Source organism: Olea europaea, chromosome 2 (genome assembly GCF_002742605.1).
Source record: "Olea europaea var. sylvestris chromosome 2, O_europaea_v1, whole genome shotgun sequence".
In the NCBI taxonomy this organism is placed as follows: Eukaryota; Viridiplantae; Streptophyta; class Magnoliopsida; order Lamiales; family Oleaceae; genus Olea; species Olea europaea.
The window spans coordinates 7,454,050-7,465,351 of NC_036238.1; positions in this window are offsets into that span (position 1 = coordinate 7,454,050).

Below are 11,302 nucleotides of genomic sequence, written 5' to 3' on the forward strand. Positions count from 1 at the left end.
AATATTTCTATCGTGGGGAAAGTATGCCTTCGATTTTTAATGAGACTCATATATCAGCATATCAATGAGCTAATAATTACACCTGAGGAAGGTGGTTTTCAGTTATGCGTTGAATCTAATCAGGTTTTGTGGGGAGATTGATGTACTTAGCACGTACAAGTAGAGATCTTGCAAATGCATTGACTATTGTCAGCCTGCTTATGCATAATCCCAAATTCAACATCTGAATTCAGTCATGCACAAATGGATATACCTGAAATTGCTTTCTGAAAGGGAGTTTCATTCACTAAAAATACAGGTTGCCAAAGTGAGGGTGCATATACAGATGCTGACTGGGTTGGAGTAGCAGATGATAGACGCTTTACTTTGAAGGTAGTAATCACGTTATGTGAAGTAGCAAAAAAATAAAAAAGTAAAAATAAAATATAGTTGCATGCTCAAGTGTAGAAGCTTAATTTAGAGATATGGCGCATGGGATTTGTGAAGCATTGTGTCTAAGACTTCTCTTGCAAGATCTGTGCTATTTATCTGGGCAACAAATTCAACTATATTGTGACAATAAAAATGAATGTGATATTTCCCATAATCCGGTTCAAGATAATCGAATAAAAGATGTCGTGATACCTAGACTATTCATTAAGGTAAAGTTGGGGAAGAGGATGAGTTGGTTGCATTCTCAACAAAACAGCTTCTAGTTGATTATTTAGGAGAATAATCTTCAACACTTAAATCTGTTTGCATAAAATTGTGAAATTTCGGAAAAGCATCTTGTTTGGAAAAAGTTTCTTCAATCCTTCCACATCTCTACCAAGTGACAATTATGTTTTTTCTTTCTTGATCTCTCAGCTGCTTAGGATGCTCCCGCAAAATAGCTACATGCTTCCGCCATATGTAGCAAGTTTAATTAGGAAATCTTGGTACAACCCTCCAAGCATGAGTATATGCAGAAATTAAAAGCCTTGACAAAAAATTAAAATTTGCAATTCCCAATTACTTGAAAACTTAAGCTCACAATGTGGGGAAAAATCAGAAAATTTAATGTTGTAAAACTTTGGAAATACGGGTGACTCCCATATATTCTAACACCCTCTATTCAAACTATCGTGAATTTCTCTAAAAGTCACCTAAAAATGCATTGTTTGATGCATTGAAAACCAGGCAGATAGAGCTTCCCAAAGAGATATAAGTTGAATGTTGACTCTTTCCGAACACTTCGCAAAATTTGTCAAAAGTTCCGTGTCAATCTCAAAATGAAAGAAAACTTCCATAGTTGGCTATAGGATTTGTCTGATTCTTTTAATCTAGAAGGACTAGGAAAAAGCCAACTCGAGGTCCTCAACTAGTTGAGCAGATTAGTGTTATATTTAACCATCTGCTGCTTATCTAAATTGGCATATAATCTTTAGTTCTATACAAACTCGAGTTCATTAACATGAACTTAGCCAGTAGCTCAAGCCAATATTTAAAGCTACTCTTAAAGAATAAAATCTTATTTATTCAGTTAACGAAATAACTCATTTGGTACCTACCTTCTTTTTAAGGTATGGATTAATCTGCAAAATGCATTGAGATCGTAGTATTTTACTATTTCGCATAAATTCTTAAACGTATGCTGATAATATACGTGTGAAATGAAGATATAAATAACTTAATGAGTATTATATTTTATTTCTATTAGCATTTGTTAGGCCTGGAGTATCGTAGACAATCCTTTGTTTGATAAAATTATTCTTAATTATTAATTATTTTTTCTTTCATTTTGGATGATCATATTGTAATACGCATGTCATTTAAAGCAAAATAGTATTCCACAAATACCGAAAAATAGAAGTCATATAAATTAAGCTTATCAAGCAAAGTATTAGAGTTTGATTATAAAATGCATGTTAGGAAATTGCATTAGAAAATGATTTGCACGATTTTACTACCGCTTAAAATGAGAGAACTAAAATTTTATTGTGACTAGTAATTCATGTCTTTATACAGCCTGTAAATTGCATGCATATTCGGGGAAATAATGAAATTTTTATAAAGAGGAGAGGTTTTAAAAGATAAAATGTTTCATCACTAAATGCATTATTATGATGACAGTTTTATCTGTCTAGACTACTATCAATACATATATAAACAAATGAATGCTACAAGTTATTTTTGATGCTGATCATGCACTAGATTAGGAGGAAACAACAGCAGACTGTCAAGGAAACACTTATCTATTCCCAGCCCATCCAATGAACGCTCATCATTGCCCAGCCTATCCAATGAATTTGCGGAACTTGATTAATTCAGTGAGTTAATACAACTTGAATATTAAGTATTAAATCATCTAAGATATAATCAGTTTTATATCATGCCCTTTAGAGCATTGTATTGGCATAACATTGTTCTATGAGATTATATTTTTAATTATTAAATCTCGTTAGATATCAAGAAGCGCCTTGCATCTCGTGTTTCCACCACCATTCTCATCTGCTATCTACAGGGTTTTAATTTACTATAAGTTCTTTCACAAGCAATTATTTGATGGGTAGTAGTAGCGATATTTGTGATGTCAAATCTTTCGTAAGAAAAATTAATATTTTTAGATAAATTCTTATAAAAGTTTCAGCTCCATGATATGTTCAATTACTTTTTGTGCCTATAGGAAAAAATAATTTCATTTAGTGATTTGCGCATGCACGCAAATTAAGATCAAAAAAATTATTAAAAAATTATTTGGCTTGATTTTACTACCATTTAAAATGTGTTGTCTAAAGTCATACTCTTTGTATTTACTAATATTTGTTCTCAGATTTAATTTCGCTCTAGAATATGAGTTTCTTCTAAGATAATTCAATATAATTTTGAGCGCCAAGCATAGTTTTATTTTTCTTGAATTTCAATTATACTATAAATTTTCTAATTTATAAGTTCTGCAAGTTATTCATGTTCGTGTTCAGATTTAATTGAACTCTAGAATTTGATTTCTTCTTTAAAAATTCATTATAATCTTAGTGCCATTATAGGCAATTTTATCTTCAATATCCATTTAGTTCTGGATTACTACAACTTTTAGAAGATTAAAAATTACATCATATCCGACGATAGTTTATGGTTGAAGGTGATTTTTCAACCTAATTTTAAATTATTATGACAGTTTTTCTTTGTTTCGACTACTATCAATGGATAGAAAAACAACCGAATTTTCGAGTCATTCCTTATACTAATCCTGCACTTGCACAATTTACTTGGATATAGAAGATGTAGAGTATAGATTGGATAGGGTTTTTGTCACAGATGCGTTCTTGGAGTGGTAGAATTATATTTCTTGTGCTTCAGTCTAAAGTCTTTAGGTATGGAACATTGACTCAACTTCAGTTACCAATGAAGGCTAGAATACTAATGTTTTATCTATATATTGAATTGGCCATGTAGCATTAGAAGTACGTACAAAATAAGGTTATACATCATGAACGTACTTTGCACATTGATAGCACATAGTAATTTGTGACCAACCAATTTGAAAATATATGACCGATAAATAAACTAAGACCTATAATTCATTTTGTTTGTAATCGATGAAATAAATTATGACTGATTAGTGTGTTTTTTAGGCACTCAAGGAGAAAATGGCTAAAGGAAGGAAAAGACGACAAAAAGTGGACAAAAAAAGAAATTGGGGACCAAAGTGTACAAGTGCCAAAAGTTTTAGGACCGAATGTCGCAAATTTTGGAGGGCACATTTGAAAGAAAATTCAAATTTTGAGGACTAAAATGTACATAATCAAAGTTGAGGGATCTAGTTTGCAAATATGGGAGTACCTGAGCTACAAATATTGAAAATGAGATGTGGTACTGTAGTGACGCCGCAGCGCCACTGTAGTAGAGCCACGGCACCATGCCTCTGTCGCTTGTAGTGCTGCAACGCCATTTTCAGAGCGCCACGGCAGCGACTAAGGACCTATTTGTTCATATTTTTGTAGTTAGGGATCATTTTGCAATTACAAAAATAATTTTTGAGTCATTTAAAAGGCAAAATTGATCCATTTTTCTTTCATTCTTCATTCACTTAAAAACCCCAATTTTAGAGAGAAAATGGGGCAAGCAAAAAGGAGAAGAAATACTATACCAAAGAGAGAGAATCTTGATGAAATCAAGACCAAAACCAAGCAAGCCACAAGGATCCTACTAGGGGACGGGTTTATTTCTGTCTTGTATTTCACATTATATTTTTCTCAACTTTTGTGATTTATTTCTTTAATCCTTTCATTTTGTACCTTACAAATACAATGGGCTAAACATTTTGGTGTTAGGATGAATGAGGAAGCTTGGCTTAATTATATAAATTTCTTTATTCACTATTTAATGCTTATGTTCTTGTGTTTTTACCATTGTTTCGAGTGCATTATCATTATTGTGGCCACTATGTGATAATGTCTAGTGATTTGTATGATTATTGAGAAATTGTCACACATTTTAGACTAAGGTGGTAGAAACCCTAAGTTCATATGGAAATAGAGATATATTCCTAGCCCTAGGTAACCCTTTGAGTTATTTTCATTAATATTTAGTGCTTTCGATTGTGTTTAATCGACATAAAGATATAGTAGGTTAAACCAATTGATTAGGGTTAGTCTCACTTGAGAAAGGTCATTAACTAAAATAGGAAAATTAGGTTTGATGAGAAAAGTGAGCAATGTACTATTGAATTGTTTTGAGGAATTAATTTAGTGACAGCCAAGTGTAATCATGAATCCCAACCTGATTAAAATCTAACTCCTATCATAATTGCATTTGGGTATTTCACTTGAAAGCTTAGAATCATTTTATTTTAATCTTCAAATTCAATGATATTAATTGTGTGTGTCTTGACTCTTTTTCGAATTAACTCCCATGTAATTGGAATAAACACTCTTCGAGGGATTGACTCGGACACAAAAAGTCTAATCAATAACTTGTGCGCGACCCGTGCAGTTATGGTGTAGTATTTTAGCGAACAATGACCTATAAAATTTTTAATTGTGCCCTAGAGAAAATCTGTGACTAACTAATTTGATAATATATGACCAATAAATAAGTTGTGAGCTATAATTATGTATATGTGATCATTAGTTGTATAATTGTGACCTTATTATATTTATTTAATCAATATTCTTAAATAATTAGTTAATACCTGATTTTTGCATTCTTTTTTAAAACATATAACCTAATTTTTGAATTGTCCATACTTAATACATGACTTATGAATTTTTCTCAAACAACAAAATGGGACTTAATAAGAGGCTCAAAATATTTGGACACAACTTACATTCTTGGTTTAATGAATAAAATGGACCTACTATTTAACTATTACCTAGTTCTGTCTCTTCTTCTTACATTCTTGGTTTAATGAATAAAATGGACCTACTATTTAACTATTACCTAGTTCTGTCTCTTCTTCTTACATTCTTGGTTTAATGAATATTTTTTTTTTTTTTTTTTTTTCGCCCCTTCATACTTGCCAATATCTAGAAAAGAAAATTAAGGAAATCTTCCATATATTTTTTTGCTAAGCTTATAAAGTTTCTTTAAAATTTAAAAATTAATTTTTATGAAAGTTAGAAGTAAATTATTATTTTAAAAGTGATATTTTCATTTATATTTAAGAGTTTCATAACAATTTGTCGCCTAGGGTGATAGGGTCTCATATTTCTCAGGCTGGCCCTGGGTAAACCAAATAGGTTTTACAGTGAGCTCAAAGTGTGGTATGATTTGTGATTTGAGTCTTAAACTTGATAAATTATATAAGGGGGAGAAAATGTACTTGGTGCAACATGCAAGGGTGGATTGGTTATAGCTGTGGGATAGAGATACAACTTACTTTCACCGTGAGGTAGCAGGTCAAATTTTGAGAAATGAAATATTTGTCTTACTAAAAATTGAAGGCGTGTGCTTTTCTGATATAACCACTTCTTCTCAATCACACATGGGGCATTCCTTGGAAAAGAAGTTGGAATAATATCAGATCTATCTGACAAATATCATGCTTCCACACGTGATATCTGGTTGCTTTTCTGATATAACCACTTCTTATCAATCGAACATGGGACATTTCTTGGAGAAGAAGTTGGATTAATATCAGAGCTATATGGCAGAGACATTTACAACATTTGATACCAGGTATGCACTGACAGGTATTGTCCCGTTTAACGCTTCTTGTATGGATGGGTTTCATGTGGATTTCAATCAGTAAATTGGGAGGAACATCGTTTAGTTTAGTTTTTCTTAATAAAAATTAGAAACTAAATTCTATAAATGGTAACTAAATGCCAGAAACCACTTTATGTAACTTTATCTACAAAATCATGGTTGTAGTCCAATCTATACCCACACTACACAATGAGCATTGGTAGGGGAAAAAGATGGGGCACATAGGAAAGAATGTGTTAACAGAAACACCAAGGAGGAATTTGTTCCAGAGATTTTGTTCCAATTGCAAGATAAAGCTGGTCAAATATTAAAGCCTCCTTATAACGATCCAGCCTCTTTGTCCAAGCTGTTAACTTATGTATTGTCTGCTTTGAGAGAGTTTAACTCATCTTGCCCCCATCACTTTCCATTAGATACTTGAGAATTCAAACTTAAGACCTAAAGAGACTAACATTGATTAAGCCACAGCTATATTTGGACAATCATTTATGGGAATTATATGGGCAGCAGCTATATTTGGATAAATCAATTATGGGTATTATATAGACAGGATATGATTATGGACAGATTATAGTTTTGCCTTATGCATTATCTCTATAAATAATATTTCTATAAATAGTCCCAGACTTGACGTATAAGTACAGGAAACCATCATCAATGAAAATATACTAGAATTTATCTTTTCCTTCATGGTATTAGAGCCATAACAGGCCAACACCGAGCATTTTTTATCCACTTTCCCACCTCCTTTCAATGGCAAAGACACCACAGTCAGAGGAGTCTGGCATTTTAGACTTGACAAAGTTGATCACAGAAATGTTCGAACTTACCACCTCCCCATCCAACTCCTCTTTCCCTCTCAACCACAATATCTCATCTCAATTTCCAGTTCTCGTGGATAGGAATAATTATCTCAGTTGGAAATCTCAATTTATAGACATTGTGGACATTCATGGACTTGGAGATGTCATAAAAAATACTGTGAATCCACCCAAAGAGATGGCGGATAGAACCATCCGCCTTGATTTTACTCGAGACAAATTAGTTTTGAGTTGGATCAAGGCAACATCCTCATCTTACACCAAAACGCTCAGGCATGGAGCCTATTGGCTAAAGGTTTCTCACCACTAGCTAGTAGCCATGTGCGGCTCTTCCAGGATGAAACTTGAACACCTAAATGGGACAATGATGGCCCAGTATCTGACTATCAATCGAGTAAAACCACTCTTTGATTCATTAAAGCAAACTGGTAGTTCTATGGATGATGATGAACTCATCACCTACGCTCTTGATGGACTTGGACTGGAGTTCAAATATTTAGCAACAACACTCCATATGCACCCCAATCTCGAATTCGACCAATTTTATGATTTAGTTTTGAAAGAGAAGCACTTACAGAAGAGACTCAACCTTACCACTACTTCTAGAGTTTCCGTGGTAGCTAATTAAAATCAGAATACGTTCCCTCATCATGGTGGCAACTGGGGACATGGCAGAGGTACTCGTGGTCGTGGACAATGATTCCCTCCTTCTAGTTACCATCCATCAACGTGGAATTGGAGTTGCCCTCCTTACAATCAGCCACCACCATCTCTCTCCGACGGATGCCCCCCCTTTTTCTCACACCGGTGGCTGCTTCTTCACGTAAGAATCCAATTTATTTTAGGTGTGACAAAATGGGCCACATTGCTCGTTATTGTCCAAACCATGGGCCTCAGACATTTGTGGCCCCACATGCTTCCTTTCCCACAACAATCCAAAACTCCACTTGGTGTTTTAATTCTAGGGCAACCCATCATATAACTCCCAACCTATATGTTATTTTAGTTTCTCACCCTTATATAGGTACAGACACTATAGTTGCTGGTAATGGAAATGAACTAAAAATTACTCATATTGGGAATGTAAAATTAACCAGATCCCAAAAATTATTAAATCTTAATGAGGTTTTATGTGTTCCTGTCATTCAAAAGAAAAATTAATTTCTATTTGACATCTTTGTCATGATAATGCCTATTTTCTTGAATTTGATACTAATGGATTTCGTAGGAATGGCAACAAGACAGGGACTATCCTTCTCATTGGGAATAGCTCGGATGGACTCTATCATATTCAACCATCTCCACTTGACACCAATCGGATAGCTCTCTATGGTGCTCGCACGACTCCACATGTCTGGCATACCCACCTTGGTCACCTTGCACAATCTATCTTTAATATTTTGTTGCATACACGCAATTTACCTGTTCATTGTGCAATTAAGTCTTTTAAGAACTGTCATATTTGTCCATTGGGCAAATCTTGTCAACATCCTTTTAACTATCATAATCTCCATAAACAATGTCCATTGGATTTATTAAATCTTAATTTATGGGTCCCTTGCATATTGCATCACACGATGGATTTCGTTACTATTTATCCATTGTTGATGATCACACCCGATTCACTTGGCTCTATTCATTGGGATAAAAATCATAGGCTTTCTCCACCTTCATTACATTTACTAAAATGGTCGAAAATTGGTTTATATCCACTATTAAATAAATTTAAATTGATGATGGAGGTGAATTTATGAGCAATCTTTTTATCTAATTTCTTCGCGATCATGGAATTTCTCACCAAGTTTCTTGCCCACACACTCCTCAACAAAATGAAATGGTAGAAAGAAAACACCGCTACATTGTGAGTATGGGCCTGTCTCTTAGTCCAATCTCATCTTCCATTCAAATTTTGGGTAGAAGCCTTCTTTACCGCAATATTCTTAATCAATTGATTGTCGACACCTCTTCTCGGCTCCAAGTCTCCATTTGAACAACTTTTCTCTCAGGTCCTGGATTATACTATCCTTGGGAGTTTTGGGTGTGCTTTCTTTCCTCATTTAGTACCATACAACAAACATAAACTTGCATTTAAATCCACACAGTCTTTATTTTTTGCATAGATGACTCACTTCAAGGGATTTCGATGCCCTGACATGACAAGCGGCCGGGTCTATATTTCATGAAATGTTGTTTTTGACAAAACGACTTTTCCATATGCTACACATTCACCTCTTGGTGCAACTTCTATAGCCGTCAGTCCCAACTCCCTTGCTATATCAATTGTAAATTTAATTGGCCCTCATGATATTGATTTCCTAGTCGCACCCATCCGAAATTGAGACCAATTCTTCTCCTTTATTGAGCCCAATTGATCCTTCCAGTAAACTTTCCTAATTAACGCATGGGTCTTCATCTTCTTTGGGCTCCCTTTCCCTAAGTTAGGTATACATTCTCCTTCCTAGAACCTTACTTTGGACCTACTTTCATCTCATATTAGCTCAACTCTCCAGTTTACCCCTACACATAACGACACTTGCCCAGATCTCTCCTTCCAGATACTAACCAATGCTTCTCCCTCCTTTCCTCCCGACTCCCCAAACTCTCTGGAAAAGTTTTGCTCCCTCTCCTTCCTCTACTCTCAACCCAGTCCTCACCCCTTATCCCATGCACTATCCATTATATTATTCAATCCCTTAAATCACAAACCTACCTGCTTTATGGTTGCTTCTCGATATCCTCATTGGATGTTGGTTATGGACAATGAGTATAATGCTCTCATGCGTAATAACACATGGACACTAGTTCCAGCATCTCCTTCGATGAACATTATAGGCTGTAAATGGGTGTTTAAAGTGAAACGTAAATCGGATGGGTCCATTGATTGTTACAAAGCACATCTTGTGGCCAAGAGGTTTAATAGAATGGAAGGTCTTAACTTTGATGAAACATTTAGTCCAATGGTCAAGCCAACTACGATTCGCACCATCCTTACCGTTGCTACTTCCTATAACTGGCCCCTTCCATTGATGTTCAAAATGCCTTCTTAAATCGGGTCCTACAAGAAGACGTCTACACAAAACAACCCCTAGGTTACCATGATCCCTCTTGGCCACACCATATGTGTCGTCTTTATAAGGCTCTCTACGGCCTTAAACAAGCCTCCGTGCTTGGTTTCAACATCTTCGCTCTTTCTTATTGGACCATTAGTTAACTCATAGCCACTCCGATGCTTCTCTAATTTACTCACACTCCCCAATTGGCTCCATCTTCATTCTTATATATGTTGATGACATTATAGGCACTGACTCAACAATAAATTGCACAATTGTTCATGAATACAAATTTATTGTTGCTTGTCTTAACATGTTATTATCTTTTACGAGTGTTGTTGCCAGAAAAATCATGCAAACAAGGTAGAGTCTGTAAGCGATATATGGGCACATAATTATGTGAAAAAGTGCCTTCAGCGTGAATCGTGCAAAACATGTGCAATTTGGCTAATAAAATATGTATTTCGGAAACATTAATATATACACTAACATTAGCCTAGCAAAATTGTCAAACTTTTAACTCCATTATAACAAATAATTTAGGTAACTTCAAAAGGATTTTATCGTACTACCTATATTATAGTTTCAACACAGTACGTCAATAAATTACTATATTATATAACATCCATTTAAGATTGTGTGGACGCAATATTTATTAGAGTTGCTTTGGTCTTTGAGAAACTAAATACTTTAATGAAATTTATCTATATAATTCCACTTGATTCTGTGTCTTGTTTCATTATTGTTACAACCTAAAAACCATTTATTCAATCTACTCCAATTCTGTAACGAATTTGTTTAAGTCAATTTGTATTAGCATTTACAAAAATTACCACAAATTGCATGATTGTTCATAAATATGAGTTTATGATTGCTTGTTTTGGCAAGGATTTTTTTTTTTTGAATGTGTTGCACGAGAAATTATGTAAAAAACTAAATTCACAGAATGATGAATAGGAACTTAACTACCAACAGATGCAGAGTTCATTATCTGCTTCAACTGCAAATAGCTTATCCGAGTCACCATCGAAAATCACACAATCATCTACGTCAGAGTCCTCAATTTTTGTAATGGGCTTCAAAAGTCAGTATGTTTGATTCTTCAGGGTTCAGAATAGCCTCTCTCACAACCAGTATGTCATCAGAATCATCTGCATTTACCTTCACCTTGGCTAATAGCTTTGATAACCACACTTGGTCTTCTACATCCCAACCCTCGTCACAACCTTTTTTCTGGTCTCCCCGACACTGGCCTCCTCATTG